General features: G+C 41.1%; 1 protein-coding gene across 6 annotated transcripts in view; it reads right to left on the reverse strand.

Annotated features, from left to right (window-relative positions):
• Positions 1-27327, reverse strand: part of LOC122562032 (myocardin-like) — a 672873-nt gene that overhangs the window by 544054 nt on the left and 101492 nt on the right. For 4 of the 6 annotated variants that reach the window (XM_088000479.1, XM_088000474.1, XM_043714469.2 and 1 more), the window contains exon 2: positions 13597-13649. The exons of 1 other annotated variant lie outside the window; for it this stretch is intronic. The gene's annotated coding sequence lies outside the window, so the exon portion shown is untranslated. Of the gene's footprint in view, positions 1-13596; positions 13650-23550; positions 23632-27327 lie in introns of all 6 variants that reach the window. One more of the 6 variants, XM_088000475.1, reaches the window with a different exon arrangement.

Genomic DNA, 27327 nt, shown 5'->3' on the forward strand with positions numbered 1-27327 from the left:
CTTAAATTCACAACATTCTAGTCATCTTCCTCTATACCTCTCATCAACTAAAACCAAGGCTGGCTTTGCTAGGATGCTCTGCTTTTACTTTCATAGCCTTTATCTCCTTTTACCCTTATTCTCATCCTAATATGCTTCAATCCCTTACTGTCTTACAGCACCCCACTGTTAGTGCCTCAGATATCCCTTCAACTCACTCTGTATGGTACACTTCTCACTCCTGAAATCCTGATGTAATGCCTGTGTAATACACGTTTCGGCTGTGTATGTTGATGTGAAATTTCAAGATGATACATTCAAACCTTTCAAAAGTACACACGGGCAGCAGCAGAGTGTAGCAGCTAGAAGCCAGAAAAGCCAATATTAAGTAGTTGCTGGGGTGAATGTGTTATAATGAGATACAGGACAGCGTAGCCACTACAAGGTAGAGGGGGTGGTGGTGTTGGGAGTGGAGAAGGCTAATCGCAAGGAGAGGTTTATGAGGACAAAAACAGTCACAGGAACAGCCTCAAACTGGGGAGTAAACTGCTAAAGAATGGGGATTTTTGGATTAGATTACATTACAGTGTGGAAACAGGCCCTTCGGCCCAACAAGTCCACACCGACCCGCCGAAGCGAAACCCACCCATACCCCTACATTTACCCCTTACCTAACACTACGGGCAATTTAGCATGGCCAATTCACCTGGCCCTGCACATCTTTGGACTGTGGGAGGAAACCGAAGAACCCGGAGGAAACCCACGCAGACACGGGGAGAACGTGCAAACTCCACACAGTTAGTCGCCTGAGGCGGGAAGTGAACCCGGGTCTCAGGCGCTGTAAGGCAGCAGTGCTAACCACTGTGCCACCGTGCCGCCCACGGATTGTGGGAACAAGTTGCAATTCGACAGCCAAACAATGAAAGATAAGAAAAAAATTAGAGTGTCTTTATTTTAAAATAAAAAGTGCAGCTGTTAATGAATGGCTTTCAAACTTAACTGCACAGGAACCAAAAAAAATTAGCAGAGCTCTTGAAAGAAAATTCACAAATTTGTGCATTTTGCCATCTGCTGGTCAGCTTGTACAATTAAATTGGAGCAAGTTTACATAGGAGGTTGCCATTATAAATATGCATTTGACAATTTAGAATAATTTTTAAAAAGCTAGCATCGAAGTATGACAAAAAGAGAGTATTGATTGCAAGATTCAAAATTGTTAGTAAACTACAGATTATGTCAAAGAAATCCTAAGTGTTCTTTGCTAACATAACATTGTGAATAAACAATACAAGCCCAACCACATTATTTTAGGAAACCCACTCTTCATAAGAAATAGAGAAAACTGCTTCAACATGTTGAACAGTATTCTTAAAAATCAGCTTCTCCTGTTTTGGATTAACAACAACAACTTGGAATTCTACAGCACCTTAAAGTCGTAAGATGCTCCAAGAGCACTATTAAACAAAATCGACACAGCACCATTCAAGGAGAAATGACAACAAATGTTTAAAAGCCAGGTTAGGAAAGTAGATCTTAAAGAATATCTGAAAGGAGGAAAGTGAGGAAGGAAGGCAATGAGATGTAGGGAAGGAATTCTAGAGTTAGGACCGAGACTGCGGAAGGCTAGGATTCCTGATGAAGGGCTTAAGCCCAAAACGTTGGCTCGGCTGCTCCTCAAATGCTGCCTGAACTGCTGTGCTTTTCCAGTGCCACACCCTCAATGAGGAATATAGGAACACAGGTACAGCAGGATGCCATTCAGCCCCTCAAGCCTGACCTGTCATTTCATGAGATCTTGCTGCTCTGTGACCGCACTCTAAATGCCTGCCTTGGGTCCATATCCTTGATACCTTTGCTTAGTTTAAAAAAAAAACTTTCCTAGATTTGAATTTAAGATGGTGTCAACCACCATTTGAGGGAGAGAGCTCCAAATCTGCACTACTTTTTGTGTGTAACCTCTGCTGGTAGAATGATTGGAACTGTAAAAGCTCAAGAGGCCAGAGATAGATGAGTCCAATCCTGAGGCTGGACGAGATTCATAGAAGAAGATTCAAGTGTAAATGTAGGTCAGCTGGCTGAGGGATGACAAGTGAATGTGACCTGGTGTGAATTAGGACATGGACAGCAAAGTTTCAGATGATGTCAAGTGAAGGCAGGATCAAACTGAAAGCATTTCCATCGACAGATAATGAGGACATGGGAAATAGAGTTTTTCACTTTCATTATTTAGAATTCTCACAAGCATACCTGCTCTGATCCAGATAGAAAGAATGCTCTGAATATATTTGTAGAAGTATTGCAAATTGTTGATACACAGTCCATCGTACTTTTATCGTATTGGTTAGGGTTATGGTCTCATTGTAGATTTTCCACTTGGTCTACAGGAAACTGACCCACTCTCAGTGCCAAAAGTATTTGTCATTACAGCATTTTCATAAAAATTACTGAAAAAACAAGGAGGAATGAAACACAGGAAATAACTTTGAAGGAGGGGAAAAATAATGACTAGTGACTGAAACATCATGTGACAGTAGAACATGAAATAAAGTAGATAGATAAGTAATTGATGGAAGTGAAAAATATATCAAAATGCACTATCACTTCAAAAGAACATTCTGGGGTAGTTAAGCAAGATGAGAGCATTCTTCATGCACTTATGATAACACTGACAATTTATAGCCCCTAAATTATAACAATCAGAGCCAACTTACTGTGCACTGCAGTGAACAAAAACTGTTTATTTTATATTCTGCCCAATACTTTATATTTACAGATGTGAAAATAAGAAACTCCTGTCAGCATTTAGGAATTGTCTTGTTAAAGGTATACTTCTGGCTGCACAGATAAATTGTTTAAAGCAGAATGACAAATTTACTGTGTTCAGGTCCTTACACCTATCCAGTTCCAGATAAAGTACAACAACTTGACCTTGCAACTTTGACAGATATGTTACCATCAGATTATTCATTTGTCATATCCTCCCTCATATATATTTAAAATCCACACAAAATGTTAAAAGTAACATTGTATTGAGCATAAAATTGTAGAACCACAGATCCACTCGTAGGATTGCAAGATGTTTGCTTCATAGGATGTCAAGTCTGCAGTAACACATTAAAATTGCAGTGCTCATATGAGAGTGAGAGTTAGAACATAGGGGCAGATAGGCAGAGAAAGACAGACTGGCACGCGCAGTGTAAAAATGTCAGACCTGTATTTAGTCACACAATCAAGTAATTACAGTGGTCTATAGTTAGATCAGTATCTCTGTCAACAGTGCTTCAACTTTCAGCCTGAGATTAATTCCGATTCTTTGCTGTAATTCCAGCTGACCTGTTTTCATTGGTCAAAACTCATCAGGTTTGGCTCAGCCACCAGATTCTGCACTTAAATGTGAAAGCAGAATCAAAACAAGCAAATCAGTCAGTCCCTTCAAAAACTGGTTAAATAGTGACAGCTACAAGATGTATGCATGCCTGAGCAAACTCCCCATTCTCTGCTGCAATGGGAATAGTCTATGCTTGGAGAAAACTGGTTTTACAAAAGATAAAATGGTCCAACCCTCTTTATAAATTGGAAACAGGAAAACATTGCTTGTCTTCTGATCAACTCAAGGAATGGCAAAGTAACAAAAGGGAAACATAAGATAATGTATTTTGGATTATAAAAACTTCAAAATTATTCATCTGAAATCTAGAATCATTGTTTCCTCAGTAACTAGCTATTTCAGGTCCTCTTTACACATACATTTCACCCTCAGAATTCATGTCGTGACTGCACTGTTTGCAAATAATGGCAATTGCAGATTAAAACAAACAACAGCTCAGACAAACACAGATCCTCTCTGTAGATTCAGAGTTAGACACTAGGCACAAAATCTCTTGACTGTGCTTTCAAACCATAAAGGTGTTAAGAACAGGACCCAAAATGTCTTTCACTGTGCAAACTTATATGTCTAGGATCAACTTGCTTGCTCATCTATCTGTATTTCAAATGCCTTCATGCCAAGTTCTAGAACTGTAAAACTGTATCACAAATTATTTTGTCACCTCCTTTGTGAAATTATATGAATTCCGAGCACCATACAGGATCACATACAAGTAGGATAATTTCTGAAGAGTAAAAGAAAAAAAAGTACTGAACAGGATACTGGAATCCCTAAATGAAGTTGCATCCCACTTCCCTCATGCAGTGTAACATTTTTGAGAACAAATTTATTTGTCCATAAATTATCTCATTATGTAAATAAAGGTCAGTTTATGAGAGAAAATAAATACACAATCACAGATAATATAAGCAGGTTATGCTGGAATGAGAACGTACATATGCATATAATTAATCATATGATGAGGTGCCAGAGCAAATGGTTTCACTCAAGTAGACTTGCTGCAATTTGCCAACGTAAAGTTTAATATGGGCTAGATGTTTGTCCTGTCTTACGTATGATGATTAATTACACACAAGTTGGTGATGTATTTAGTAACTCACCTGAAATACACTCCCTGGCAGGTTTGTCACATAATAAAGTCACTTTATCTGCTCTTCAAGACTGTCTTATCTTGTTGTGATTAAGTGTAAAATATTCATTGTAAGACTGAGGTATTGATACTGTCTAGATAACAGTTGTTGAGGTCACTATTTCAACAACTCATTATGTTCAAAACCCACGCTCGTGTGGAGGATAATGAGCAATCAGTAGGTCAGAGTTAAATTCGGGCAGCAGGTTGAGTGCTGCTTCACAGCACCAGGGACCCAGGTTTGATTCCACCCTCAGGTGACTGTCTGCGTGGGCTTGCTTCAGTTTCCTCCTACAGTCCAGAGATGTGCAAGTTAGGTGGACTGGCCATGATGAAGTGCCCATAATGTCCAGAGATGTGCAGGCTGGGGGGGATTATCCATGGGAAATACAGGGTTACAGGGTTAGGGTGGGGTTAGATTTGGGTGGGATGCTCTTTGGAGGACTGGTGCTAACTTGATGGGACGAATGGCCTGCTTCCATACTGTAGGGTGTCTATGAAACTGTTGACTACAGCTCATACCAAGGCTGATGAGAAAAGAATTCTGAATGTGTGATCTTACGAGAGATTTTAGCCAAAATTAAAGATTTTGGAAAACAAAACTGTAAGATTTGTACAGGATTGCAGCTTATGAAATTAACAACCATGTTATATTGTTATGTGCTGCTGAACAAAGACATCTTTTCATCTTGTTTTCAGGTCACTTGCAAAAATACAGTTTTAAAGGGAACCAACTTTTTATTATGTATGTAAAAAGAATGCTGATTTGTTAAAGGTTCACTCTGACTGGTAGAGGTTTTGCCATGGAGAACGTATCAGTTTGATGATTATTAGTTAACTGCTAAACACCGTTTCAATTTAAACTAGGTTGGGACTCTGATTGCTCAAGGCATTGCCCTGAGGAATGAACCAGATAATGGTATTTATTTAATTTATTAAGTTGAAATAGGCACAATGTAAGCACACATTGTTTCTGTCTGCCAAGAATATGGCCCTATGTGCTATTACACGTTGCCTTCAGTCCATTTAGTGTGTAACACTGAGCTGACTGAAACTCTTATATTGGTTGTTGCGTACTTCTTTATATATTCAGGATAATTTAACAAATGTTGTTTAATCATGTAATCAAATCTAATATTCAACATGGCATTTTGAGATTGAAAGCATGAGCTGGTACAGTATGGTTAAGTATATTGCATATTGCAAACAACCAAAAGGGAAATGTTGTTTTAAATGATCCGCCAAACTTTGGGATATATGGTTTATATACCTAGCATCACAGTGGCATATAAATTCATCCTTGACTCATCCTTGTGATAGGTAGAACATCTTTTTGGCTTGAAGGCAACAAATCTTTGGCGGCGACCGACTTGTGCTGATGCTCCTTAGTAGCAGCACGAAACAGCTAGCTAGCTTCACCCGTTGCTCAACTTTTGAGATATCTTCAGCTGAGGTAAACTGGCTACTCATCATGACCAAAGGTGGCGCATTCATGAGTTTGCACATGACCATGTGACCACTCATGATTGTGTAGTCTTTCAGTTATTTCCCATATGTTTCCTTCACCAGGTGTTCTACCTCGTGGGGAATATAAACTCTTCATTCTCAGGATACACCTTTCCATGCTTTTACCCAGAATCATCACCTTTTGATCGCTAACAATATATCAAACCTCTGACTAATTCTTCCTAGTTCCTTATCATCCTTATGGTGATAAACAAGAATCCTGCAAGAAAGTTGTTATCTGCACATACATGCTGCAGACAAACACTGTCCTGTTTTTAGATTTTGCTTTATTAAAGAGGTTTACTCTCAGTGGGAACTCTCAACTTGATACACTAAAAATAAACACATTTATACTGTTCCCCATTCCTTGAACTGTGCCTTACCATTATCTTAAATTTTAATTATAGTTATCTGTTTGTGTATAAGCAATCTTTTAAAACATTACCTGATTTCTACTGAACTCTACAGTGAAAGACTGGCTAAATGAGAAACTAGCACCACCATAAACTACTGTTTCAAAATGAATGTAACATTTCCCATGTAATCCACCTCAAAACAACTGATAATTCTTTGCAATAATTCAATAATGATTGAATTGAAAAACAGGAATCAAATAAAAACAAAACAATGGAATACCTTAGGACTTTCGTTTTCTTCAGTACATAAGCCCTTTATCATTACTGAGTACAAATTTAAACACTTCCATATGCCTTTTAATGAGGTCATGGGCACTTCTTTACACAAATTATTTAGTTCCTTGTTTTTCATCCCTCTTAAAAATACAATGAAATCTTTGAGAATGAACGCACAAATCACTGTGTTTAAAGTCTGCCTCTCACTAATGAAAGGTGCAGGACTAGCTCAGTTCAACAATGACAGTATATAATGCAGATGTAGGTTTTATCTCAGCACTGAAGGCATAAAGGATGAAGTTTCTGCTAGCCAAATTAAAAAAAATACTTTCAGATGAGATCATCTATTAAAAAAAACTCTTACCATATGCTTCTTTCACTTTTCCAGTATTCCTAAGCTTATTTATGTAGAAAACAGCTATACATATTTGAATAAACAATTTACTCGCCAGTAACTAAACATGAAGAGTTTTGATAAAAGCCTGAAATTGTTGCTTCATTCCAGTAAGCAATACAATTTATTCTGTTAAATGTGATCTTTCACTTGTTGACACTGATCTGACTCCAAAGCATAAATGGAAGACTGTACTAATGAATCAGATTTGCCAGAAAGGCTCCACAATTACTCTTCTTAGAAGTGTTTTTGTGTGATAGCAGACATTGGAATTGTGGTGAAAACAATAAATGCTGGAAAATCACAGTGGAACAGACAGCCTCCATGGAGAAAGAGAGCAGGCTAACAATTCGAGTCTAGATGATTCTTCACTGGAACTCCTCTCATGGTGGATACACTGTCTGATTCCCAGCAGTGGGACTTGGGAACAATGAATGTGAGGACAAACCTCAAATGGTCAGAGTAAAGTCACCTATATTGAACAAATGGTGTGACAGTACCCATTTAAAAGTTCAAAAGTTAAAAAATTATTATCCATTGCGTAATTATTGTAAGTACTCTAGCATGGACTCTATACTCCTTATTTTCACCTTTTTGCTTCATTGAGAAAAACCTATTTCTTCGTGACTTCCCATGGAGACAATGAGTGTCTTTAAGATACTGCACATCAAGATACTGTAGGAAGACAAACATACATCTGACTGAATACAATAAAATTCAGCTTATCAATAAAGAATGCTACTCACAATATATGTAAGGTGGAGCTAGATAGGTTCTTGATTGGTAAGGGGATCCAGAGTTACAGAGAGATAGCAAGATAATGAGGTTCAGAAACAGATCAACCATGATCGAATGACACAGCAGGCTCGATGGGCAGAGTGGCCTAATCTGCTCCTATGTCTTATGGTAACTGAACATTAAATGACTCCTTAATGAAAGGAACATATGTAACAATTACAACAGAGGGCTTTGGATTGCCATACTTGTTATTCACTGACAGAATATTCTACACGTTAAGAAATAGAAGCAATTAATAATTACTGTATTAATAGCATAGAATCATGGAATTCATACAATGTGGAAAGAGGCCATTTTGTCCATCAAGTCATGACCGATCCTCCAAAGAGTATCCCACCCAGATCTACCCCCTTCCATATCCCCGTAACCCAACATTTACCATGGCTAACCCACCTAGCCTACACATCCAGGAAAATTCCCATGGCTAATCCACCTAACCTGCACATCTTTGGAATGCGAGAGGAAATTCAGGCAGAACATAGAAACTCCACGCAGACAGTCACCCAAGGCGGGAATCGAACCCAGATCGTGGGCAGCACGGCTAACCAATGTGCTACGTGCCTGCCATGACTGGGATCTGTGACATGATGCATTTTAACAATTAGCATATTTGAGTGACTATAACATCTAAAAATTAATTCAACAATTGGGTACTGAAGGCTATGTAGATACGTAGCATGCTAGGAGGTTGGTGTAAGCTTTGGTTGAGGCTTTAAGGTTTAAAACAAAAAACATTGAACATAAACTTAATTCAGAACTGCACAGACATAGATAAGACACCAGCCATTTAGCTATGAAGAGACGTAACCATGATAATGAATGTAAAAGTAGTAACTCGTTACCATTTCAGAGAGATAGTTGCTTCAAATGGGAAATTATTTGCATTTTCATGGGAAATGGCCACTGGACATGGACATAGCAGGAACTTAATATAATGGAATGCATTTATCTAAACTGGGAGTCTTCCTCATGAGACATTGATACTATCATTGTCTGCAAATACTTTTGGTCACAAGACAAATGGCATACTGCAAAGAGACAACAACGTAAAGAAAACCTTGTTACATTGAGCAGTGTCTCTCGAGATGTATTCCCATGTACATAAGGTACATAAAGCCTTTGCCTTGTTTGGACCATATCTTTTGAATGTCATTTGAAACACTGTTTTCGCATAATAGCTTTAACACTTCAATTAGCATAGCAGTATATGTGCCTCTTTGGACAGAACACATCACATTAAAAAAGGAGAGTAAAGTACAATGCAAGCAGGTTACTTGTTGTAATAAAAATGCAACAAATAGTTAAAAAATTAAGGCACTTTTACAAGACCAGATCTTCAAATGTTATAAACCAACAAAACTGCGGATGCTATAAATCAGAAACAAAAACAGAAATTGCTGGAAAAGCTCAGCAGGTCTGGCAGCATCTATGGAGAGAAATCAGAGTTAATGGTTCGGATCCAGAGACCCTGGTTATGCTCCAGATGTTATACAACTGTGCATGTGTGATGCCATGGCTTTCCTGTTCACTATACAGCCTTAACAACCTAAATAATAAAGGAATAGAGCACTGACCACACAATAAATCATTTGGATAAGAATACTTAAGCACAAATTATACAGCATACAGTGGTTACATTTTGGATCAAGTTGAGAAAAACTGTATCTCTGTGCCTGAGTTATTGCATTCCTTTGAAGTCTTTCAAATCAGTAAAGATTTGGTAAACACATATGGTTTGAGGAGCAATAAGGTTTTATCCAATTTCGTATTAGCATTTTAGGACATAGCTGTGCTCACTCAGTTCAATACTAACAATCCCTGTTTATAAACATGGTTAGTAATTGGAAGTTTGCAAAAAATACATATAAAACTTTATGGTTAGAATACAGAGAATCTGTCCACATTTTCTGAAGCAAGTAAATAGACTTTGGCTTCAGAGAAGCTCAACATTTAAGGAGAAAAGACCTCAATGGGAATCTTGTTAGTGACCAACAAGAAGTCCCGTTTGCAAACTAAGGTGTAGAATGGTATGAGATCTCTTGTAACAAGGTTGCCATGCACTTTTTGGGGATATATAACTCGGAGATTACTAGTTCACATTCCAGGCTATACTGATGTCTGCAAGGATTGAGGCAAGGCGGTCAAAAATCATATTTGAAGTTCTGCCTTCCGGAACATGGTTCACAAAGTCCTGCTTTCAATATGTGACAGTCTGCTAATGCAGATCAAATCGAGGATTTGACTTTAAGTTTAATGTCCACTATTAGTTGAATTGCCTAATAATCCCCACTGCCGTGACTGAGAAAGGTCTCCTGCTACATCATGAACATGCGCCTGAATTTTAACATCCAAGGAGCAATGAAAAACAAAACAACATTGTAATAGTTTTACAGCTGTCTTTAAGGTACCTGGACATTGTGGTTGCAGTATGATTGCAGATATGCAGCTACAGAACTCATTTTCAACTGGCAGTAACTTTTGTTTATGCTGTCTTGCTGCTAATGAAAGAGATAGATGCAGGTAGGTCCTCTTCTGGTGCTTAATCATTTATCAAGGCAAAGCCCTACTCCATAAAAAAGTATTCAAATGTGATGACAATCTCAGTTCATTGGACTACTTGTGCTTATCTGCAGCAGTAGTGTCCCTGCTCTTAGCCAAGAGGCCCACTTCATGTCCCAACTGTTCTAGAAATGTGTCATAATACCTCCAAACAAGATGGTTTGAAAATATCCTCTACAATTTGTTGATTTAAGGAACATCCTGACAGTCCAAAGGCCCCCTGGCCATTTTACAAACCTGGTTTTATACCAGACTGAACTCAGCTACCTTGGTTTCAAAACCAAAAAATACATGTTTTTCCTCCGATCATCAAGCATGCCTACAGCATGGTCAATGAACTTCAAATTTATATATAGTGTGTTTACTTCCTATTTTAAATTTGTATGTAAACAGATTGGAGGTTAGTTTGTTACAAGCCACTTTCGAATGTTCCTTGACAAAGGAACACAGGAAGGCCATTCAGCCCATTGAACCTGCCACTCCATTCAATAAGAATGTGACTGATCAAACATCTTAATGTCTTTAACCACCATAATCCTGTATGCCATCAGGAATCAGAAAGCTATCAATCTCGACCCAAAATATACTGAAAGACTGATCTTCCCTAGCCCTCTGTGATAGAGGATTTCAAAGGTTCACAACACCTCAAGTAAAATAATTTTGATTCATGTCGGAAGTAGATCATTCTTATTTTTACATAGTGTTCCCTGGTTCTAGACTCTCCAACTACAATAATCATCTTCCACGTGTTGTCTATCCCTTTAAGTATTTTGACAATTTCAATAAAATCTTGTCTCTTTCTTCAAACTCTAAAAATACAGGCCCAGTTTGCCCAACCTCTCTGTATAATATTGTCTGCCCAATCTCCACATAGTATAGTTTGCCCAATCTCTATATAGTACAGTTTACCCAACCTATCTCTATAGTACAGTTTGCCCAATCTCTCTGTATAATACAGTTCTATCATTCTGGGAATAAGCCTGCTCAACTTCCGCTGCACTGTCTCTATGGCAATAATATCTTTCCTGACTTGCAGAGAACCCAAGCTGCACATAGTGCTCCAGATGTGGTATAACCAAGCTCTTATACAAACTAGGCAATACTTGGCTACTCCTGTACTCAAATCCTTATGCAATAAAGACTAACATTCCATTAGCCTTCTAATAGCTTGCTGCTCATGCATGATAGCCTGCAGTGACTTATCATCAAGGATACCATGGTCCCTTTGTACATCTATACATTACAACCTCTTAACATTTACAGAATATTCTGCACATCTGTTTCTCCTACCTCATATTTTCCCACATTTTGTTCATCTGCCATGTTGTTGGTCACCTACTAAGCTTGTCGAAATCCTCCAGACGCTACTTTACATCTTCCTCTCAACAAACATTCCCACTTAGCTTTATATTATCCACAAATTTGGAAATTTTACATTTGGTCCTCAATTCCAAACCTACCGATTCATCTTGTGAAGAGTTGGGACCCAAGTACTGACCCTTGTTGTACACCACTAGTCCCAGTAGTCAATGGTCATCAATCTACCTCTAACTCAATAGTATTCAATGATCCTACCTCCACTGGCTCTGTGGAAGAGAGGTGCAAACATTCACAATCAACTGTATAAAGTGGGATTTTTAATCTGTGCTCCCTTCATCTAGGCTCTCCTACAAAGCAAATAGTCATAGTCATAGAGACATAGAGATGTACAGCACAGAAACAGACCCTTCAGTCCAACTCGTCCATGCCCACCAGACATCCTAACCTATTTGTCCCACTTGCCAGCACTTGGTCCATATCTCTCCAAACCCTTCCTATTCATATATCCATCCAGATACCTTTTAAATGCTGCAATTGTACCAGCCTCCACCACTTCCTCTGGCAGCTCATTCCATACACACACCACCATCTGTATGAAAAAGTTGCCCCTTACGTCCCTTTTCTTCCCTTTTCCCTCTTCACCCTAAATCTATGCCCTCTAGTTCTGGACTCCCGCATCCCAGGAAAAATACTTTGTCTATTTATCCTATCCATGACCCTCATGATTTTATAAACCTCTATAACGTCACTCCTCAGCCCCGATGCTCCAGGAAAAACAGCCCAGCCAATTCAGCCTCTCCCTATAGCTCAAATCCTCCAACCCTGACAACATCTTTGTAAATCTTTTCTGAACACTTTCAAGTTTCACAACATCACCTCAGGATTTTTGACTTTTCAAGAAGATCACCTCTCATTCCATGCAATTCCATTGGATAAAGCCAAGTCTGTCAAACCTTTCCCTCCATTCCCATATCAGTCAAGTGAACCTTCTCTCAACTTCTTCCAATGCATTTACATCCTTTCTTAAATAAGGAGATCAAACCTCACACAGGAATCCAGATGTACTTTCACAATGTAGCAAACAGCACCCATACATCCCTCCTCTTGTAGATATTTTTAATCAATCTGGTCAGATATGTTAAAACATAGATCTCGAAGAGGTGTGATTTAAAATTCTGATCCACTACCACAGAGCCACAAGAGTGCTTTCCTACTTTTATTTCTATACCCTTTGCACTAAATTATAACCTTTCATTTTGCCTTCCTATTCACATGCATTACTGTACTTGGATGCTCACATTTGAGATTCATGTACCAGGATACCCAGACCCCCCTATACCTCAGAGTGTTGCAAGTCTTTCCATTTAAATAATTTGCTGCCAAATTAGGCAGGTTCACATTTCTCCAAATTGTATTCCATTTGCCAAAGTTTTTTGCCTGCTCAATTAACATCAGTTTAACCCTTTGCAGACTCTTTCTCCTCTTTACAACTTTTTGATTTTTCTAGCAAATCTGAAAAGCATACATTTACTTTTTTTACTCTTAGTCATTGATATAAATTAAAACAATTGAGGCTCCAATATGGGGCCCTGTGGCAAACACATAACACCTACAAACCCAAATTGATCCATTTATGTTTTCCCTCTGGTTCCTGTTAGCCAATCAATCCTCCAGCCACACTAACAGGTTACCCTCTCCTTCATGAACTCTTATTTTATGTAAAGACCTTTGATGTGGCACTTGGTTAAATATCATCTGGAAATCTAAGTACAATACATTGATTTGCTCACTTATGCATTGCTTAACATTTCCTTAAAAGAACTCTGACAAATTAGTCAAACTGAGTTCCCTTTCACGAAACCATGTTGACTCTGCCCGTTAGTATACTTACCCAACATATGCACGGGGGTTAACCACTCATCTTCAAATGCGCACAGGTGAAACCTAGAAACAACCAAAATAGTTTTAGTATTTCTACACACCATTATTAATAGGTGATTTAATCCTTACTTTGCACCAAAAACCAACTCCCTCTGACTGGGAAAGTTCCCTCATTCCCTGCAACAGTAAAGATTCTTCAGATACATTGCTGGCAGAGACATACAATTATTTAACCTGTTCACATTTGCCTAGATTCTCTGTAGCGGGTGCTGCACATTTCTGTCTCTCTGATTGTTGTAAGCTATGCAACATTCAATAGAGCAAGTGTATATATAATAAATGAAAGCTGTTCATTCTCCAGTGACAGCAGAATCAGGCTCATGGTGCTGTAAAGCAGCCGCTACATCAAAGAACTGAAAGCTAAGCAGAACTGCTTCCTGTGGACAGATTTGAGATACTTAATAGTTCAAATGCCATCATGATTCTTTAGAAACACATAACATTTAATTTCAATTGCAGTTAGAGCTGGTGACAATGTATAAGTGAAGCTTGCATGCCTATCAACACCCAGCTTGATCACACTTAAAAGATTCAATCAACTTATTATTATAGAGACACAGTTCAGTTCCTTTTTAAACAGGAACTTCCTGGTCAGAGTCTGTGTTTCCTATTAAGTGCCTCAGAGCATGCTTTATGCCACTATGAAACTAAACTAGAATTAGCATACCAACAGCAGACATGATTAATATGTACTTAGAGAGCATGTTCTGTTTCATAGATCATGTAACATAGGTAAATTTTGTGTTCATGAAGATTTAATCCATAGAGACACATGGATTGTTCTGTAAAGGGAATGGAAACCTCAAGCTTAGCATGGATACAATTCAGTTTCAGACTTCTTTTACCTGCAGCGGAGAAGGTCTGCTTTTCTGTGACTTCGTTCAAACACTGGAGTCCTTCTGAAACATACAGAATGAGTCAAATGACCCACTTGTGACTGAGCTTCTAAAACAATCCAGATGTGCCTTCTTTCTTGTGAAAATCCATGATTCACTCCCATCTCCAATGTACTTGGGCCATTGGGTTTTTACATTAGTATAACTGCAGTAAGATACATTGTGTCTGAAGTAAGGCTTTATTCTGATCAAGCTACAAATGTTTCATACCCTTTTTCCAGAAATAGGAGGAGAAAAGTGAGCTTTTCCCACGCTTAAACATGCCATTTTATTTTAGTTATGAACAACAAATGATTCTCAGATATAACTTTTAACCATTGCACTACAGAATTCAGTCAAATAGCCCATACACTCACTGCTTTCTTTGTCTGCACCCTTACTAAAATCTCATGTTTACATTTTATTTTCCTTACCTATGCCAAGCAGAACAATTTCTGCAATCAAATATATGCAGGGCACGCAGACAGCTGTCCACAAAAAATGCCATGAGGTTTCCCAGAGTGATTTTGATAGGAAATACCTGACAGTGTCCCAACCAGAATGACGAGATGTTTTGAAGATTGCTTCGTGCATCAGTAGACAGTCCAGCACAACATGAGGCAAGGAGCGAATCAGCATCAAAGGCACAAGTGAGGCACAGCTCCTTTACACGACTGACTAAAATATCGGGCGGCGGTCATGAGTTTAAATTTATGACAACTAATGTCATTAAGAGGAAGCTTCCAGGTTTTACTGGCTGCATTTGGATTTGAAACTTACGGAAAGGTATAAAGTGTTCTATATTGTACAGAGATATCAAAGGCATACAATGAATGGCGATTCATGTCAGTCAGTACCTTACCTGAACAAAATAAAATCAAGAATAAAACTGACAACTGCGGTTTGAGTGTGGACTTTCATTAGTTCCAATGCAAAAGAGTTTTAAGAAAACTCACTTTTCTTAAACAAGGGTAGAATGTATTGCCCATTCTTATTTGGTCTGGAGAACACAGTGGTGAGACATCTTCATGAATCACAGGCTTCCATCTGCTCCACCTCTGTGGTGGTTTAATATAATTGCTCTGTCATCTCAGACACTTGCCTATAGGCAACCTCAGTGCTACAGATCTAGAGTCATGTGTAAGCTGGTCTGGGTAAGGATGGCAGATTTCTTTCCCTGAAAGGCATTGGTAAACTCAAGAGATTTTTAATTAAAATCTGGCAGTTTCATGGTCATTACTAATGAGACTAATAAGTCGTTCTAGATTTATTAACTGAATTTGAATTTTTTGATCTGACATGATGGGACTTATATTCCTATCTCCAGATATTAGTTCAGGTCTCTGGATTAGTTGGCCAATGTTCTCACTAAGCTACTATCTACAGCTTTGCAGGGAAGTGAAATAGAGCAGTGAATCCTTTAGTGCGTCAAACCCCAAAGATTAATGCAATATAAACAGTACTATTTATATTGAAAATTACAAACTGAACAATATCTTGTTATTGGCAAGATAAAAACAAAATAGTTCACCCATGATAAAGGTTGAGAGAATATTAGGCTTTGTTCTGGAGTGATTTGAGAGAAAATCCTATCATGGTCTGTAATCTAATGTTTATTGATTTATCTAATAATTGGCTAAAATAAATCAACAGATTAAAAATCACATACAACTTTTGATTTCTGGTAATTCCTTTTTATCATCGGTGAGTCAAAGGTGAACTTGCACCTTATTTTCAGGACATGGTCATAAATACAGGCAGATTTACAGTTTAACATGCAGGAATCATGCCCCACACAGTTGGGAAATGGAAAAATAAAAATTATTTTATTTATTAAAAAGGCATTTAATGACAGGCTTGATTTAACAAGGATTTGGATTGGCTGAGAAAAATGATAAATCCTAAAAATAAACATAATGTTTCTCCTGGCTCTCGACAAGGAGGAGGGGAAAGTCACAGCTCTACATCAGAGCTGCAGCTGTGAATGCAAGAAAATCCCAGATAGCGACACAGAATAAATATAAACCTTTGTACATAAATAAGCAGCGAAAGACAAGCCTTTCAATTGCAGAAATGAACGCTTTTTTAGGACTCAGTTCAATGTTCCTTTTACCAGTCTCTTTTACATACTAAACTTATCCCCACATGCAATAAAACTGGCAACTTGGGAAATTACTGTTTAAATTCTCTCTACCACTTAGATTTAGCTGTCAATAAAGGTGGGCATATTAAAAGGCATTGTGTCACCAGAGTCTTACCAGACCATGGGGCTGCTCTTTCATTACAGGGAGATGACTGATAGTGATTTAACCTGAGGGTCACAATGCCTCAGCTGAGGGGAGACATTGAGAAGGAGCGTCCTTCATGGTAATCTCAGCTGGTGTGGGGTTTGGACCCACACTGTTGGCATCACTCTGCTTTGCAAGCCAACCATCCAGACAGCTGAGCTAAATCAAGATACTTATGGCATCGATAGTCACAGGTGAGATGCCAGAAGACTGGAGGTTGGCTAACGTGGCAACACTATTTAAGAAAGGGGTAAGGAAAAGCCAGGGAACTATAGACTGGTGAGCCTGATGTTGGTGGCAGATAGGTTGTTGGAGAGAATCCTAAGGAACAGGACTTACATTTATTTGGAAAGGCATGGACTGATTAGGGATAGTCAACATGGCTTTGTGCATGGGAAATCATGTCTCACAAACTTGATTACATTTTTTTGAAGAAGTAATAAAGAGGATTGATGTGGGCAGAGCAGTGGACGTGATCTATAATCACTTCAGTAAGGCGTTCAACAAGGGTCCCCATAGGAGACTTATTAGCAAGGTTAGATCTCATGGAATACAGGGAGAACTAGTCATTTGGATACAGAACTTTCTCAAAGGTAGAAGACAGAGGGTGGTGGTGGTGGTGGAGGGTTGCTTTTCAGACTGGAGGCCTATGACCAGTGGAGTGCCAAGGGTTGGTGCTGGGTTCAATACTTTTTGTTATTTATATAAATGATTTGGATGTGAGTATAAGAGGTATAGTCAGGTTTGTAGATGACATCAAAATTGGAGATATAGTGGACAGCGAAGGTTACCTCAGATTACAACAGGATATTGATCAGATGGGCCAATGGGCTGAGGGGTGGCAGATAGAGTTTAATTTAGATAAATGTGACGTGTTCCATTTTGGAAAGCCAGATCAGAGCTGGACTTACACACTTCATGGTAAAGTCCTAGGGAGTGTTGCTGAACAAAGAGACCTTGGAGTGCAGGTTTATAGTTCCTTGAAAGTAGAGTCGCAGGTAGATAGGATAGTAAAGAAGGCGTTTGGTATGCTTTCCTTTATTGGTCAGAGTATTGAGTACAGGAGATGGGAGATCATGTTGCAGCTGTTCAGGACATTGGTTAGGCCATTTTTGGGATATCGCATGGAATTCTGGTCTCCTTCCTATCAGAAGCATGTTGTGAAACTTGAAAGGGTTCAGAAAAAATTTACAAGGTTGTTGCCAAGGTTGGAGGATGTCAGCTATAGGGAGAGGTTGAAGAGGCTATGGCTGTTTTCCCTGGAGCATCGGAGGCTAAGGGTGACCTTATAGAGTTTTATAAAATAATGAGGGTCATGGATAGGGTAAATAGAAAAAGTCTTGTCTCTGGGGTAGGAGAGTGCAGAACTAGAGGTCATAGGTTTAGGGTGACAGCTGAAAGATATAAAAAGGACCTAAAGGGCAACCTTTTCATGCAAAGAGTTGTACGCGTATGGAATGAGCTGCCAGAGGGAGTGATGGAGCCTGGTACAATTGCAGCATTTAAAAGGTATCTGGATGGGTATATGAATAGGAAGGGTTTGGAGGGATATGGGCCAGGTGCTGGCAAATGGGACTAGGTTAGGTTGGAGTATTTGGTCGGCATGGATGAGTTAGATCAAAGGGTCTGTTTCCATTCTGTACATCTCCATGACTCTCTGAGCAGAGAGATCACTGTCTGAATACCAGGTAATTCTGGGAGTAAACATTAGGTGGCACCATGCTAAGATTTACAAAAACTGATCAGGTTAGACAGGAAGAAAGAGTCAGAGAACTAAAGAGACGAATTTGTTTATGGAGGGCAGCACTTTGCAAGGAATGCTGATCCCTGAGGGAAGGCAGGTATCCTAGCTTGTACAACCTCTATAATGTTCAAATAGTAAACACAGCATTGGTGGCGCAGCCTTGCCCTGGTAAACCTTAAGTTAGTCAAGTACCGTGGGAATGAATTTCTCCAGACATTTTAACAAGTTTTGAGATTCCAGGAAATAGTGCATTTTAGTCATGCAACTTTGCATTGAATCTCAACTCAAGTGTATTGATTGTAACAAGGTCAACTAGCTGGGCGTTATAAAAGTGAATTCCCTGATTGCAGCTGTTAATGTGGCTCAGTCAGAGAGCCCTGGCTGACATAAAAATGTTGAGTGTCAGAGATACTGGCACCCTGATAGCTAACTCTGAATGAGGCAGTACTGTAGTCAAGGGTGTTCATATGGAAATAAAAGGTGACTTAGTGGCCGGATAAGGCCTCTGTGGAGTTACTTCAGAAGGTGCAAGGTAGCGGGATAGATTTACAGCTTAGGTAGAAGAAGGAAGTTTGGAGAAATAAGAAGCACTGATAATACAAAAAAAGGCTGTGATGGGATGAGGGAAGACACAGAGATTGAAGTAGAGAGGAATGTTGGGCAAAAGCTTTGGAAGTGAGAGATTACACAGATGAAGAAAAATTGAGCAAATTCTCGATGTAAATTGAAACACAAGCATCAAGTTGAATTTTCATCTCTGAAATAAGAACAAAGGACTGCGGAAACTGCAAATCTGGATTAAAAACAGAAAGGGACAGTGAAATTTGAATGCTCTGGTCACACCTATGAGTGAAAAGCAGAGTTAATGTTTCAAGTCCAGTGACCCTTCATCCTGTTCTGATAGAAGGTCCCTGGATTTGAAACATTAACTCTACTTTAATCTCTACAAATACTGCCAGACCCATCGAGATTCTCCTGCATGTTCAGTTTTTGCCTTGTCTCTGACACCTAGATTTAAACCATGATGGTGTCCTATGATCCTGCTTTGCTAGCTACCTGATGAAGGAACAGTGTTCTGAAAGCTTGTACTTCCAAATAAACCTGTTAGACTATAATCTGGCGTTGTGCGATTTTTTAACCTAAATTTAATTAAGACCCAGGATCAGTGGGATTTTTGTGCCATTCAATTATCAGAAACACTCTGGACTTGCAGCTCTGTTTGAAGCTTAGAGCAACCACATGAAGCCAGGTGTTGACATTCTGCCCTCACTGACAGAGCCACCTCGCTCTAATTAGCTGCAAACTGCAATCACCTGAAGGCTGTTCTGCTTTCTATCAAGCTAACTGGTCTGTGGGAATCATCTGACCAATTCTGTGCTTCCTCCTGTTGTGATTCTTATCAGCAGTGGCTAAGGCAGTTTATCAGATCCAAGTAGTTGTAAATACTACAGAACTGTATGTGTAACTACACTCAAACTCTAACATGGCTCAGCATTTAGATATTTTGGAATCAACCTGTCCTGAGATATTATTTCACACCTCTGGAGCAGGTGGGACTTCCACCTGGGTTTCTTGGCTCAGAGGTAACCACTGCACCATGAGAGCCCTGAAGTCTCAGCACTTTTTGTTTATTTTAATCTATTTTTCTAATCAGCTAATAAGCAACACTGGATGAGGTGGGACTTGAACCCAGGTCTCTCAGGTTAGGGATAGGGATGCTACCTCTTCACCACATGAGGGCCTTCCTTAGTGTCAGCTGCCTACCTTAAAAAAATGGTGCCCTCTGCAATTATCATCTATATCAATTACAAAGGTGGACTTAAATTGTATCAAGCAAATCAACTCTTTTAAGCATATTTTGTCCTAGAGTCATAGAATGTTTATAGCACAGGAGAAGAAATTGGCCCATCAATGCAAACTCTTTGCAACAGGAAAACAGTATATCCCACTTCCTTGTCCTTTCCCTGTAGCCCTTCACATTTCTTTCCTTTAGGTGCATTCCCAATTCCCTTTTACAAGCTACAATTGAATACATCTCCACTATACTCTCAGGCAGTGCATTCTAAACTGGGATCACTTGCTGCAGAAAAAAAAACTTTTCTCTCTTGCTTACCCATCAAACTTAAATCCTCAATGCTGGAACCATTCGGAAAACTGCACCTCTTCCAACTCCTTTACAACCTAAAATACATGCTCGTTATTAGATGCAACACACCACTTGAGGCCAAACCAGCACCTGCTTTTTATTTCTTCTCTCCTCACTATCCAAGGCACTAGACACACCTTCCAGATGAACAGTGATTTACCTGCACTTCATTCAATCTCATCTATTATATTCACTGCTCACAATGTGGCCTGCTCTACACTGGGGAGAGGAAATGCAGACTGGGACAGTGCTTTGAGGAACACCTACATTCTGCCCACAAAATGACCCTCAGCTTCCAGTTGCCTGCCACTTCAACACAGCACCCCGTTCCCCGGCCAATCTCTCTGACTCAGGCTTGCTGCAATGCTCCATTCAAGCTCAGTGCAAACTGGAAGAACAGTAGCTTGTGTTCTGCTTGGGTACGCTGCAGCCTTCAGGACTCAATATCAAAATGAATAACTTTAGGGCATGAACACCTTCTTCCACATTCTTACCCCAACCCCATCAGGCCTTGTCGTCACATGGGCTGCTACCACAAGCCTTCCATTGTCAGCCACTGATGGTCCCCATTAGCAGCTATTGATTCCCCTAGCCTGACCTATACCCATTCCTTTGTCTATCCAACTGCTGTTCTCCCTCTGTGGGCTCTGCCTCTACTGATTGTTTATTCCTCTCCATCCCTCCGGGCCGTCTTCAGCATATATCCTAACATTTTTCTAGCTACAATCCTTTCGGACGAAGGGTCACCAAACCCAAAACATTAACTTTAATTTCTTTCCACAGATGCTGCCATAGCTAATGAGTCTTTCCATTAGTTTCTGATGTCCAGAATCCACAGTTCTTTGGTTCTTTTGCATAATAGACCTCTAATTATAAAGCATACTTGTTGCCAATAGCTCTATTTAATTAGGAAGGTTGCTAAATCTCTCTTTGTCTGTAATGCATCTCTCTTCCAAAGCAACTAGCCTCCTTCTCTTTGCCCTCTTCTCTCTCTCCCCATCACAGCTTTTCTTTTGTTTTCATTTTATCAGCCCTTCTTATTTCTCTGACCTTTTAAACAATTTTCTCAACTCGTTCTACCAGCTTCAATGATCTGTATACACTGAGCCATGTTATATTTTACCCTTTATATTGCCTCTCCACATGCATTCCTACCAAAATGCAGCTCTTCAAGCTACTGTCCATTATTACTCTGTCCTTGCATTTCTCCCGTACTTGATTAGCTAAAAGTACGTGATTAATTGAAAGCTAAGGAATGAACACTTATATCTCCTCTAGCAACTCCAACCTAATGTTAAATTAATGCAAAAGTTAATCTTCAAGTGCCCTGGTGAGAGCTAAATGTGCATCACAATCTCTCTACAACTGAATTGACTCACTGTTGGGGTAGCCAAAAGAATGTGTAGCCAATGATCAGCGTTAAGACATATTTATCCAGACACCTTGCAATAACCCAATGTTGTTGGCCAATGGTGTCCGCTGACAGACCCAGCAGAACTGACAGAGATAGACAGTTGGCTTTAACTGATGAAAATATTGGCCAATGGTGCCTTCGGACAGACAGAGTAGAATAGACAGAGATAGACTGTTGGCTTTGACTGTGAAGATGATGCATCACCAACATTCATCTCTCAATACATAAACCATCCATTGCCAACAACACAGATTTTCTCTACTCTGGCTAGTAGTCTGCACCTAGACTAGGTACAATTTACACTTAGCTATTTTCACTGGAATCAAAGGGCTAGATGATAACAACATTGTTAGTTCTTTACATGCGCCCAAGTAAGGGTCAAGAAACATTAAAGTGATAAACAGTGGATGAGAATTCGTGCTTCATACTGTAACTCTAATTGCTTTCCAAACATCATTTTTAATCTTAGTGACACTTCTTCTGACTCTGTTAAGTGGGTGCAGAGGAAAATCAGCCAGATTGATTGCAATAATGCAAGTGGAGCCTGTGACGACAGTTAGAAGACACAGTGAAATCGGGTCAATCTCAACACAGTTTGGAGAGGTCATTGACAAAAAAACAACCCAAAATTCTGCATAAATTGGAACCAATTCAACAACCTGCTTTTCAGAGACCATTAGATTGGAGAATGAGAACAGACTTGGAACAGCCAATATGAGCTTGACCCATTATTCTAGTCATAGTCAGACGCAAAGATAAACAATGCTGAGCCAAGAGACAAAGATCAAAAATTACAAAACACAGGGCTGAAATGTACTGAATAATGTTTGTATGGAAGTAAACATTAGACAAGTCTGAGGTGTGAAATTTCCATTCATGGGCCATGTACAGAAGTGATCACAGTGTGGCAAAACCATAACAATTAAAAGCAGCAAATTATGTCCATTAAATGGGTTCTTGAAAGCTACTGAGCTGCAGTACTACGGATTTCCTTTCAGCTTTAGTAATTTCTCTCTCATATTTCTCTTCTTCACATTCATTGCCTCTTCTGAAACCTGCTTAGATTTAGAATCGAAAATTAATTTCCCATCTGTTGCTTAAAGGATATAAAGACAATCCCACAGAGGCAATATAATGCCAACAACCAGGTTGGTCGTAAAAATAAACAAAGCCTGTTTTGTTTCTTTTTTTCCAATTTCTCCCATCCACAAATTGTTAGCTACTTGGGAGATGACACTGGGTGGTCTCTTGTACTTCACTTTTTTTCACATGTACGTCTTTTTGATGTATTCCTAATGAGAATAACAGTGCTGATTCTTGAAGCAGAGTTAATCTATCCTTTCTCTTCCCTGGGATGGCCTGGAAGTCCCTCCCATTGAATTATACACTGAGTATATCAATCAGGAACTACTGGGACTACACAGCTAAGTTGCTCACCTGAAACTTCCTGAGCCATTGGCAAGAGAAGACTTATGATGCAGGACAGCCTTAGACTGATTGTCTTCATGTGGTTCCTCACTGAAAGAATTCAGATCATAAACAAATCAGAAGGGTCTTGCACCTTAGACTTCTGCTGATAGATGCTAGGCAAGTCCGTCTATCACTTTGTCACAAGTGGTACCACAGAATGTAAAAAACTAAATATCAAAAATTGAAAACTCTGTTTGTGAACGATTGTGAACCGACAATGAATACATCATTGCTCTACTGCAAAGGGGTGCAATTAGACTAAAGCAGTCATGCAGAAAAGGATAATGGCAAATGGGTAGGCAATTTTTTTATTGTAGATAAAAACAATGACTGCAGATGCTGGAAACCAGATTCTGGATCAGTGGTGCTGGAACAGCACAGCAATTCAGGCAGCATCCGAGGAGCTTCGAAATCGACATTTCGGGCAAAAGCCCTTCATCAGGAATAAAGGCAGAGAGCCTGAAGCGTGGAGAGATAAGCTAGAGGAGGGTGGGGGTGGGGATAGAGTAGCATAGAGTACAATAGGTCAGTGGGGGAGGAGATGAAGGTGATAGGTCAGGGAGGAGAGAGTGGAGTGGATAGGTGGAAAAGGAGCTGGGCAGGTTGGACAAGTCCGGACAAGTCAAGGGGGACAGTGTTGCTGGAGGTTAGGAACTAGGATGAGGTGGGGGAAGGGGAAATGAGGAAGCTGTTGAAATCCAATTTGATGCCCTGGGGTTGAAGTGTTCCGAGGCGGAAGATGAGGCATTCTTCCTCCAGGCGTCTGGTGGTGAGGGAGCGGCGGTGGAGGAGGCCCAGCACCTCCATATCCTCGGCAGAGTGGGAGGGGGAGTTGAAATGTTGAGCCACGGGGTGGTTTGGTTGATTGGTGCGGGTGTCTTGGAGATGTTCCCTAAAGCACTCTGCTAGGAGGCGCCCAGTCTCCCCAATGTAGAGGAGACCGCATCGGGAGCAACGGATACAATAAATGATATTAGTGGATGTGCAGGTAAAACTTTGATGGATGTGGAAGGCTCCTTTAGGGCCTTGGATGGAGGTGAGGGAGGAGGTGTGGGCACAGGTTTTACAGTTCCTGCGGTGGCAGGGGAAAGTGCCAGGATGGGAGGGTGCGTCGTAGGGGGGCGTGGACCTGACCAGGTAGTCACGGAGGGAACGGTCTTTGCGGAAGGCGGAGAGGGGTGGGGAGGGAAATATATCCCTGGTGGTGGGGTCTGTTTGGAGGTGGCGGAAATGTCGGCGGATGATTTGGTTTATGCGAAGGTTGGTAGGGTGGAAGGTGAGCACCAGGGCGTTCTGTTCTTGTTACGGTTGGAGGGGTGGGGTCGGAGGGCGGAGATGCGGGATGTGGACGAGATGCATTGGAGGGCATCTTTAACCACGTGGGAAGGGAAATTGCGGTCTCTAAAGAAGGAGGCCATCTGGTGTGTTCTTTGGTGGAACTGCTCCTCCTGGGAGCAGATACGGCGGAGGAGGAGGAATTGGGAATACGGGATGGCATTTTTGCAAGAGGTAGGGTGGGAAGAGTTGTAATCCAGGTAGCTGTGGGAGTCGGTGGGTTTGTAGAAAATGTCAGTGTCAAGTTGTTCATCATTAATGGAGATGGAGAGGTCCAGGAAGGGGAGGGAGGTGTCAGAGATGGTCCAGGTAAATTTAAGGTCAGGGTGGAATGTGTTGGTGAAGTTGATGAATTGCTCAACCTCCTCGCGGGAGCACGAGGTGGCGCCAATGCAGTGATCAATGTAGCGGAGGAAGAGGTGGGGAGTGGTGCCGGTGTAATTACGGAAGATCAACTGCTCTACGTAGCCAACAAAGAGACAGGCATAGCTGGGGCCCATACGTGTGCCCATGGCTACCCCTTTGGTCTGGAGGAAGTGGGAGGATTCAAAGGAGAAATTGTTAAGGGTAAGGACCAGTTCGGCCAAACGAATGAGAGTGTCGGTGCAGGGGTACTGTTGGGAACGTCTGGAGAGGAAGAAACGGAGGGCTTGGAGGCCCTGGTCATGGCGGATGGAGGTGTAGAGGGATTGGATATCCATGGTGAAGATGAGGCGTTGGGGGCCGGGGAAATGGAAGTCTTGGAGCAGGTGGAGGGCGTGGGTGGTGTCTCGAACGTATGTGGGGAGTTCCTGGATGAGGGGGGATAGAACAGTGTCGAGGTAGGTAGAGATGAGTTCAGTGGGGCAGGAGCATGCTGAGACAATGGGTCGGCCAGGGTGGTCAGGCTTGTGGATCTTGGGAAGGAGGTAGAACCGGGCAGTGCGGGATTCCCGGACTATGAGGTTGGAAGCTGTGGGTGGGAGATCTCCTGAGGTGAAGAGGTTCTGTATGGTCTGGGAGATGATGACTGACATTTTCTACACACGACCGACTTGACACTGACATTTTCTACAAACCTACCGACTCCCACAGCTACCTGGATTACACCTCTTCCCACTCTACCTCTTGCAAAAATGCCATCCCGTATTCCCAATTCCTCCGCCTCCGCCATATCTGCTCCCAGGAGGAGCAGTTTCACCATAGAACACACCAGATGGCCTCCTTCTTTAGAGACCGCAATTTCCCTTCCCACGTGGTTAAAGATGCTCTCCACCGCATCTCATCCACATCCCGCACCTCCGCCCTCAGACCCCACCCCTCCAACCGTAACAAGAACAGAACGCCCCTGGTGCTCACCTTCCACCCTACCAACCTTCGCAAAAACCAAATCATCCGCCGACATTTCCGCCACCTCCAAACAGACTCCATCACCAGGGATATATTTCCCTCCCCACCCCTCTCCGCCTTCCGCAAAGACCGTTCCCTCCGTGACTACCTGGTCAGGTCCACGCCCCACCTACGACCCACCCTCCCATCCTGGCACTTTCCCCTGCCACCGCAGGAACTGTAAAACCTGTGCCCACACCTCCTCCCTCACCTCCATCCAAGGCCCTAAAGGAGCCTTCCACATCCATCAAGGTTTTACCTGCACATCCACTAATATCATTTATTGTATCCGTTGCTCCCGATGCGGTCTCCTCTACATTGGGGAGACTGGGCGCCTCCTAGCAGAGCGCTTTAGGGAACATCTCCGAGACACCCGCACCAATCAACCACATCGCCCAGTGGCTCAACATTTCAACTCCCCCTCCCACTCTGTCGAGGATATGGAGGTGCTGGGCCTCCTTCACCGCCGCTCCCTCACCACCAGACGCCTGGAGGAAGAATTCCTCGGAACACTTCAACCCCAGGGCATCAAAGTGGATTTCAACAGCTTCCTCATTTCCCCTTCCCCCACCTCATCCTAGTTCCTAACCTCCAGCAACACTGTCCCCCTTGACTTGTCCGGACTTGTCCGACCTGCCCAGCTCCTTTTCCACCTATCCACTCCACCCTCTCCTCCCTGACCTATCACCTTCATCTCCTTCCCCACTGACCTATTGTACTCTATGCAACTCTATCCCCACCCCCACCCTCCTCTAGCTTATCTCTCCACACTTCAGGCTCTCTGCCTTTATTCCTGATGAAGGGTTTTTGCCCGAAACGTCGATTTCGAAGCTCCTCGGATGCTGCCTGAATTGCTGTGCTCTTCCAGCACCACTGATCCAGAATTTTTTTATTGTCGCCAATTCTCTTTCCACTGGCATTCATAAAATAATGATCAATATCTGATTGGAGACTTGTTTTCCAGTTTTCCTTTTGCTTTTAAGTAGTTTGAAACCTTTAAGAACTTGATAACATTTTCCAAGTCAATCATAGAACCCCTAC

The sequence above is a fragment of the Chiloscyllium plagiosum genome, unplaced genomic scaffold, assembly GCF_037043375.1.
Source record: "Chiloscyllium plagiosum isolate Xiang-an unplaced genomic scaffold, Cpla_swu_hap1 HiC_scaffold_25, whole genome shotgun sequence".
Lineage (NCBI taxonomy): Eukaryota > Metazoa > Chordata > Chondrichthyes > Orectolobiformes > Hemiscylliidae > Chiloscyllium > Chiloscyllium plagiosum.